Below are 7,843 nucleotides of genomic sequence, written 5' to 3'. Positions count from 1 at the left end.
AGTATCTCCAGTCTAACACCCTGAGATCTCCTCTTAGCTTCTCCTAACATACTCTCCACTTAAATATGATTTGTTAGAAGTGAAAAGAAAACTTGAGTCATACTTCTCAGTAGATGTGCACAAGTCCACACCTTCCTGGAAATCCTATAACATCAGAGTGATTAGTTATAATTATTCCAAGTCTAATTATTCCCAGAACTCTCTAACAAATGTCTTTAAACCACTCAATACACTTTAGCCACACCCTAGCAACCACTCAGAGCACCCTAGCAACGTTTTAGCAACCGCATAGAGCTTTTGTATCTATCTGTCTGTCTATCTATGTCTTTCTGCAACCAATAAGAAGACTTTAGCAACCATATAGCAAAGCCTTGGCAACCAATAATAGCATGCAAGCAAGTGCTTATTAAACAAAAAGAAAAATTTTGAAACAAAAGAATACCAGGGCAACATCTTATTAACCACCTACTGACAACATACCAAGTACTCAAAACACTAGTAACATCCTTGCAACTATATATAGCAGAGCTATATGAAACAGATTTTTTTCTTTAAACTATTCTGTCTCTCGATATCTGTATCTGTCTATCTGTCTGCCAACCACTTAAAACACTGGTAATACACTAGTAACCAATCAGAGCACGCTAAAGCCCAAGTATACTTTTACGCGTTTTTGTATGCGTACGCTAACTTTGTCAAAGTGGAAGTCTGTTGTTGTTGCAGTCTTCGCTATTTTGTTGTTGTTTTTCGACTCTTTAGTTTTGTTTTCTACTGTGAAACAATGGCCCGGACCAGTGTTGCCACATTGTGGAACAACTGATTAATGAAAAGCAAATTCAGTGTGGATATGCAGCCTGTGCATACAAAGTGCCTCGAGGGCAGTGCGTCGACATGCAGCACCGGTTGCGCTTCGGGCGTCACGAGTTCGAGTCCTGGTCTGGCTCGCAGACCTTTCCCGATCCCATTCCCTCTCTCTCTCTCTCTCTCCCACATCTTTTCCTGTCAACTTTGATCTGTCCTATCAAATTAAAGGCAAAATGCCAAAAATAAATATATATATATATATATATATATATATATATATATATATATAAAAAAATCAAAAACACCATCGCAATTACATAACTAGTAACACCCTAGCAACTGTAACAGAGCTATAAGAAACTGAGAAAACAATCTATACCTTTTTGGAGCAAAAGAACAATAACAACTACATAGCAACACCCTAGTAAGCACCTACCAACCACTCAAAACACTAGTAACATTCTAGCAACCCTTCAGAACATCCTTGCAACTATAGCAGCTATTTCAACAAGTTGTGTTCCAAATTTGAGGTTGATATTTAAAAAAATAGCTTCCAGCAAGATTTTGTTTGGGAGCAGTACCAGACGTTTCCACTAGAAGACATGAAGACATTTGTTTCCCATTAGTTTCCAATGTGGCCATTTTTGACCGCGAAGAGTACAAGTGTGTCTTTTTCTTTTGAGACCATTTAAACTATTTAAATAATGTCCATGATTTGTGTGTGTTCACATAGCCAGTGCCAAAACTGTTACCAAGTTTTGTACCATTCCGATGAAGTAAAAAAATTCTAAAAAACCACAACATTAAAATTTTCAATCAAAAATGACTGAGAAAGTGTATAGCTTAAATTCAAGTTGCTTTGAAAGATAATCTGCTATCTACTGTAATGGTATTATCAGATTAATGTTGACTGTACAAATGGCATATGACACTGTATGAAATGACACAGGCACTAAATAACGAATGCGATGTGTCAGGACTTTGCATTAGCCTTTCACATGGAGGATAAACATGAGAAAGGCATGTGGCCTGTTGGGTAACGTTTCAAGGTTGCAGTAGCATTTGTTTGGCAGCATGTGTAGCTGAGGAAGACGACTGTGAAGTGTGAGAGAGTGTTTTGGGTTCTGTGCGTGTGTGGTCTCGGGCTCTCACAGCTTTTGTGGCTCTCTCTATTTATTCATGGCTTCTCAAACACATGCAAGAGACAGCTGTTACGCCCAACCTCCATGCAGGCCTCACAAGCCTGGGCCTGGATTTACACACACCAGCCAGATAGGTGTCACTGTATCTGAGGTGGAGTGTGAGGATTTGTGGGTCAGGGGAGGCGTGAGCTGTCACAACGAAACTTTTTGCTGTTAATCGCCGTATGGAAGGTGATAGATGGCTGTATCTGTGTTTTTGGAGCACAGAGTGACTTAAAACAGTACAACTATGTTAAGAATCTTCCATTAAAACAGTCTTGAATTTTTCCTTCTTTCATTAAAATGGCCTTGAATCAATTCAAAAGTCTTTTTTTTTTTCAGCGGGAGGAATCTTTAGAGACACAGTCTCTACTTTATTACCTTATGCAACTATCTGGAATCTCATGAAACACTGGCTTTTTTCCCATTGAGAATATTTTCCTCTTACCCTCCTCCTGATCCCTCACTGCTCTTTCTTTCCTGTCTTCCTCTCCTCCCTGCTCCATGTGAGATTGAGTCTTCAAACAATAGATCCCCCTGCCTGCTCATTTAATCTGCATATCACTCTTCCATTGACCATTATCAACAAAATAGCCACCCATACTTAGCATGCAAATTATCTAGTTATTTGGAGAAAGAGAGAGAAAGAGTGAGGCCCAGTGGGGGGTCTGCTGGAAGAGTGTGGGTTTCCTTTAACATAATGGGATTTTAACTGGGGGAAGGGGCTTATTGTCTTTTGGTGACTCATTGAAACCCTTCAGGTTTTTGGTTTTGTTGATAAGATATACCTGTTAAACTGTCTCAACTTTTGTCTCCAAAATGTTTTGAGCACATGTTACTTTCTAGTAATTATTCACACTGCAAAACCTCTTGACAACACTTTAGTAAAGCACACCATGTTGTAACAGCCTGAAATAGGAAGAAAGCTTAACAAATCTAGCCTATAAACACATTGAAATGTCCAGTTTTCTTGTCACGATTGTTATGTTATTTAATGGTTACAAAAACAAGAAACTCATTTAATTTCATCTGAACATAATGTTTATTGTTTATCTTCTATGAGCATTACAATTTCCAGTTTTCTTGTTATTATAAGGTTATTTAAAAGTTACAAAAAAAGGTTTCTTAGAATGTTACAAATACAATACAGTACATACAAACAGTACAAGGATGTTGTTCTAAGAACAATTTTTTATCAGCATTATGAGTATGAATAAAGTTGTAAGAATGTTCCATAAACATTAAAGAATAGTTTGTCCTAACATTTATATAACTTTTTAAAAACGTGAAAGTTGTGAGAATGCTCCCTGTTATCTGGGCTAAAGAAGGTTCAAAACAAGTTAAGCTATATCTACAGTATGTGTCAAGACATTAAAGCAGAAACGAATAGCTCATATAAATTCTGGCATACAAAAACTGTTTTATTTAAGCTGTTAAGTATTCTTTTAGCAGTGGGAATAAACTCATATTCATCACCAGACTGAAATCTTAAAGTCCATGTAAACACACTTAGTTTAGTTCTCTTAGTAAGAAATTTCATTTTAAATTGTAATAAAAAGAAAATATTTGAAATTGTAATAATATTACACAGTATGACTGTTTTTACTGTATTTTTGATCAAATAAATGCAGCTTTGGTGAGCATAAGTGACTTCCTTCAAAAACAACAAAAAACCTTATCACCCCAAACTTTTGAATAGTACTTTGCAAGCAAAGCGGTTTGATCACATTAGCCTCATGTAACTTGTGTAATGTAATCAGGGCTGTCCCTGGCTGACGCGGGGCCCGGTGCGAGGTAGGGAGCGGGGCCCCCCTCGGTCCATTCACGATCGCGTTCCCGGTGTGACCGCACCAGTTGCACCGCCCAAAGGACGGCCCTGAATGTAATGTTCTTGCCATAATACTAACAAAACAGCATGAGCTGTAACATTTATATATTTCCAGTGAAAGTGCATGACTGTAAACTCTCTAACTTCATTATTTGTAGAAGAGTGTGCTTTAAACTACAGCTATATGAATTGTAGCCCAATGCTTTGATACACACCAATCATCATATGTCTTCTGTCTTGTCGAGTGTTACATAAGCTTTGCCAAGCAAAGCAACGCTGCTCCATCTTCCAGTTCTCCTTTACTCTGACCCATCAAGCATCTGGCTGTGTAGTTTGATATACTATAGTTTACATTACATGGAAGTAGGGCAGCACATGGGGGACCAGGCCAGCCACTGCCGCCATCAAATGCACTGGACGTATTAGGCAGGATTTCCTGCTATATTAAGAACACAGACGTGGGGCTCAGAGGAATGACACAAGAGGCCCGAACATCACTTTTGGTGTCTCAGTTCATGCTAGACATTACCTGAACAAAATGAGAGAATGTGAAAATATAATTGTGAGGGATTTTGACAGATTGATCAAGCGAGGAGACTGTTGCCTGGTTTTTGTAAGATGTACTTTGTCCCGGGTGGACTGTCAAAATATGTATTTCAGAGAAAGAAAGAAAGATACCAGAAAGTTAATAAAAGAGTTAATAAATCTAAAATATGTTCTACATCTGTAACAGATGATATAGTAACTAGATGGCAAAGACTAGAAGAAGTTCAGCAAGATGCCAACACACATTATTGGTATGCAATTTGGCAACCTAGTAAGCCGAAAAATATAAAAATCAGCAGAAAAAAATAACTGATCGAAAAAAAAACAAGTTTAACAAATGAAAAATTATTCAGTCCACCAGGGAAAAATTAATTCAGAGCAAACATTCCACTGAAAGTGACATAAATACAGTGGCAAAATAGGGGCAAAAACTGTCCCAATATTAATTATTTTTATTTTCTTATTTTCAATAGAAAGATTAACTAATTAGATTTAATTAATTAAAAGACATTCTCTATTAATTTCTTTTAAAAATTATTTATTTATATATATATATATATATATATATATATATATAATATAATATAATTTTATATGTATACATATATCAGAATTTGATGCTTATTTTCAAAGCTGATTAAATCTATATTACATCTAAAATCTATCACAGTATGTTTTAGAAAAAATGTCCCTAAAAATCAACTCCAGGGGGGAAATATTACCCCTTTAATAATAATTAAAAAAATCTTTTGGCACTGCTCTGTATCCATTAGATTGTGTCTAAGCACTAAGTAATCTGTGGTCAGATTCGGGCCAACTGGAGCGCTACTCTTTCCTACATTCCTTCTTGCTCTCACCCCTGCTTTGCTCTGAGCCAGATTTTTAACACAACCACCCATTTAGAATGAACCTTCCTTGCGTTCGGTCAGCAGAGAGCCGTTGATGAAGTGTATCAGCAGCAGGAGTGTGTAAATGTACTTTTCCTCCATTTGAGAGAAGATTACCATTTGAGAGCTGACCAAGCCAAATGTATACCAACCCATTAGCGGTACTGTACACAGACACAATGTTGCATGAGGTGTTTTTCCTAAAATGGAGCTGCCTGGGTATCTGTGTTTGACTTTCCTGGTCAGTTCTCACTCGAACTCATGCACTGCAAGCGAGGAAATGAATTAGAGGGCTTAACAATGACTGAAAAGCACCCCAGAAACAGCTGCACATTATGAAACACCTATTAACATTCTTTTGTTAAGTAAGTGAGTATCTGAGAGAGAGAGAGAGATTGAGAGAGAGACAGTCACATGGACAGACAGACACACACTGAAGTATTATTCTGTTGAATATTTTCCCCTATGTTAGTTTAGTCACAGGTTGCAAATATATTGCTGTACAGTAATGAAAGCCGGGATTATTGAGGATCAGGTGAGTTAACAAGTTAATGAGCAGCTTAATTCAGAAAACATTCTTACTATGGCAATCCGGTGAGAATTTGGTCTTTGAATGACTTTGAGACTTTTTCATGACCTCTTTTCTAAGAAATCGGACTTTTAGACCTAATTAACAGGTGAAAAAAAGCCAAGAAATATACTGTACAAATATACTGTTAAATTTAATAATAAATAATGTGACAGTGTTACCATTATGATGGGAAGCCTGTGTATTTTACAACTTATTAGCATATATTTAATTAAGTTATATTATGTACACATACCAATCTACTTAAACTACCAAACTCTGTTTTTTTTATTTTTATTTTTTTTATTTAACCTTAAAATATAATATAACACCATAATAATAAAAGGCAGTAAAATAGAAAGTCACATGATGAAATCAGAGTTCATCATAAGTGGCTTCTCCCTAAAACATGGCCAATTCTCATGTCACGCAAAGATAAGCAAAAACACCATCAGGGTAACATACATGATGCTAAAATAATGCAAAAACATTAACTAAATACCTGAAAATGTATCACAAAATAGTACATTACTGATAACAAAATGAGAATAAAATAATTATTCATTCAAAATATAATCATGTGATGTGTCATGCTTCTGGGAATGTTCTTTCTCTGTTATTCGGAGTAAATTGTCTGGTAATTCATAATTCATTTACATGCAAAAAAAATAAAAACATTAGTTTGACAGTATTTTATAGTAAAATGATATATAATGCAATGTTAAACCATTTACAACTTTTAACTGTGTGTGATAAAGTTATCCAATCAACAGGTTTTTTAGGTTTTATAAAAATGACAAACATTATTTCAGTCTAGATTTACAATGATGGTGAGACCAAGACCCCATATCTAGAAACCAGAATATCGCAGAAACTTGGGTGGGTCTCTTTTGATTTGGGTCAGTAAGCAAACACCCTAGCAACCACTTAGCAACAAGCTTAAAACGCCCCAAGAGTTGGGCAGGAAATTCTCTTTCTTTAAAAGAAAGTAAATATCTAGTTCCATTGTTCTCACATTTATCTAATGTGGCCCCCAATAGAATACAGTGAACGTTCAAGCTATAATCTGGAGTCTGACTAGATTAATGTTACACCAGTTTCACACTGGACACATATGCAGCATTTAAGTGGCATGTGATTTCACACTAGCAGCATTTCTATAGTGTGCAACTGATGCTCTTTTTACGTGTCTACTATGTGATCATACATCCAAACATGTCCAGAAAAAAAAAAAGGTTTTGGCTTTGTTTTCCTAGTTTTTCATACTGTAGAAGATAATCAGTAAAAAAATTAGTTTAACAAATAGCGTGCAGACATTATATATAGTATAATCATGTTCATATAGTATAATCAACCAATCATGGTGTGCAAGAAGGTGGGTCAAAGCAATGCAGATATGCATACATACAGTACAGTATAATGTATGAGGACTGAAGAGAGCATGTCAATAGGAAAATAAAGCCAAAACTCATATCCAGGAAAACAAGAATGCATATGATTAAATGAGTTACTCTACATAGCTGTTTTATATCCTTAAGAAACCATTTTTTCAAAGCTTAGATTGTCCTTTTGTTACAGATAATTATTTCACTGTTCATTAGTTCACAAGTTTCATTAGTTGTTATTTTAGGCTAAACAGATGTATCTCACCTCCCTCACACAGCAAAAGAAAACCAAATGCTTCTTTGGCACCATGAAAGCCACAATACAGTGTTAGGAACGACAAATTGTTGTCAGAGAGTATGTGTGAGAGGAAAGAATTGAGAAAGAAAGGAGATAAACATTGCAGTAATTAGGTGTCAGATTTAGCTGAATAATCCGAGTCTTTTCAACCTGGGATTCTGATATAGTGCTTCTTATGGCCTGGTGTAATATCAAAAACAGTTACTAGCTTCACATCAATGTATTCTTAAAGACTACAAATGTCATCTTTTATTAAAAGATCTGCCGAAAAGTATTTTTTCCCCTCTATTTAAACAAGAAGAGTACAGACTGCTCTGCTCTGCTCTCACATAATCTGTTTTCTTTG

Source organism: Onychostoma macrolepis, chromosome 06 (assembly GCF_012432095.1).
Source record: "Onychostoma macrolepis isolate SWU-2019 chromosome 06, ASM1243209v1, whole genome shotgun sequence".
Lineage (NCBI taxonomy): Eukaryota > Metazoa > Chordata > Actinopteri > Cypriniformes > Cyprinidae > Onychostoma > Onychostoma macrolepis.
The sequence above is the reverse complement of the archived record's forward strand: the minus strand, read 5'-3'. Positions refer to the sequence as shown.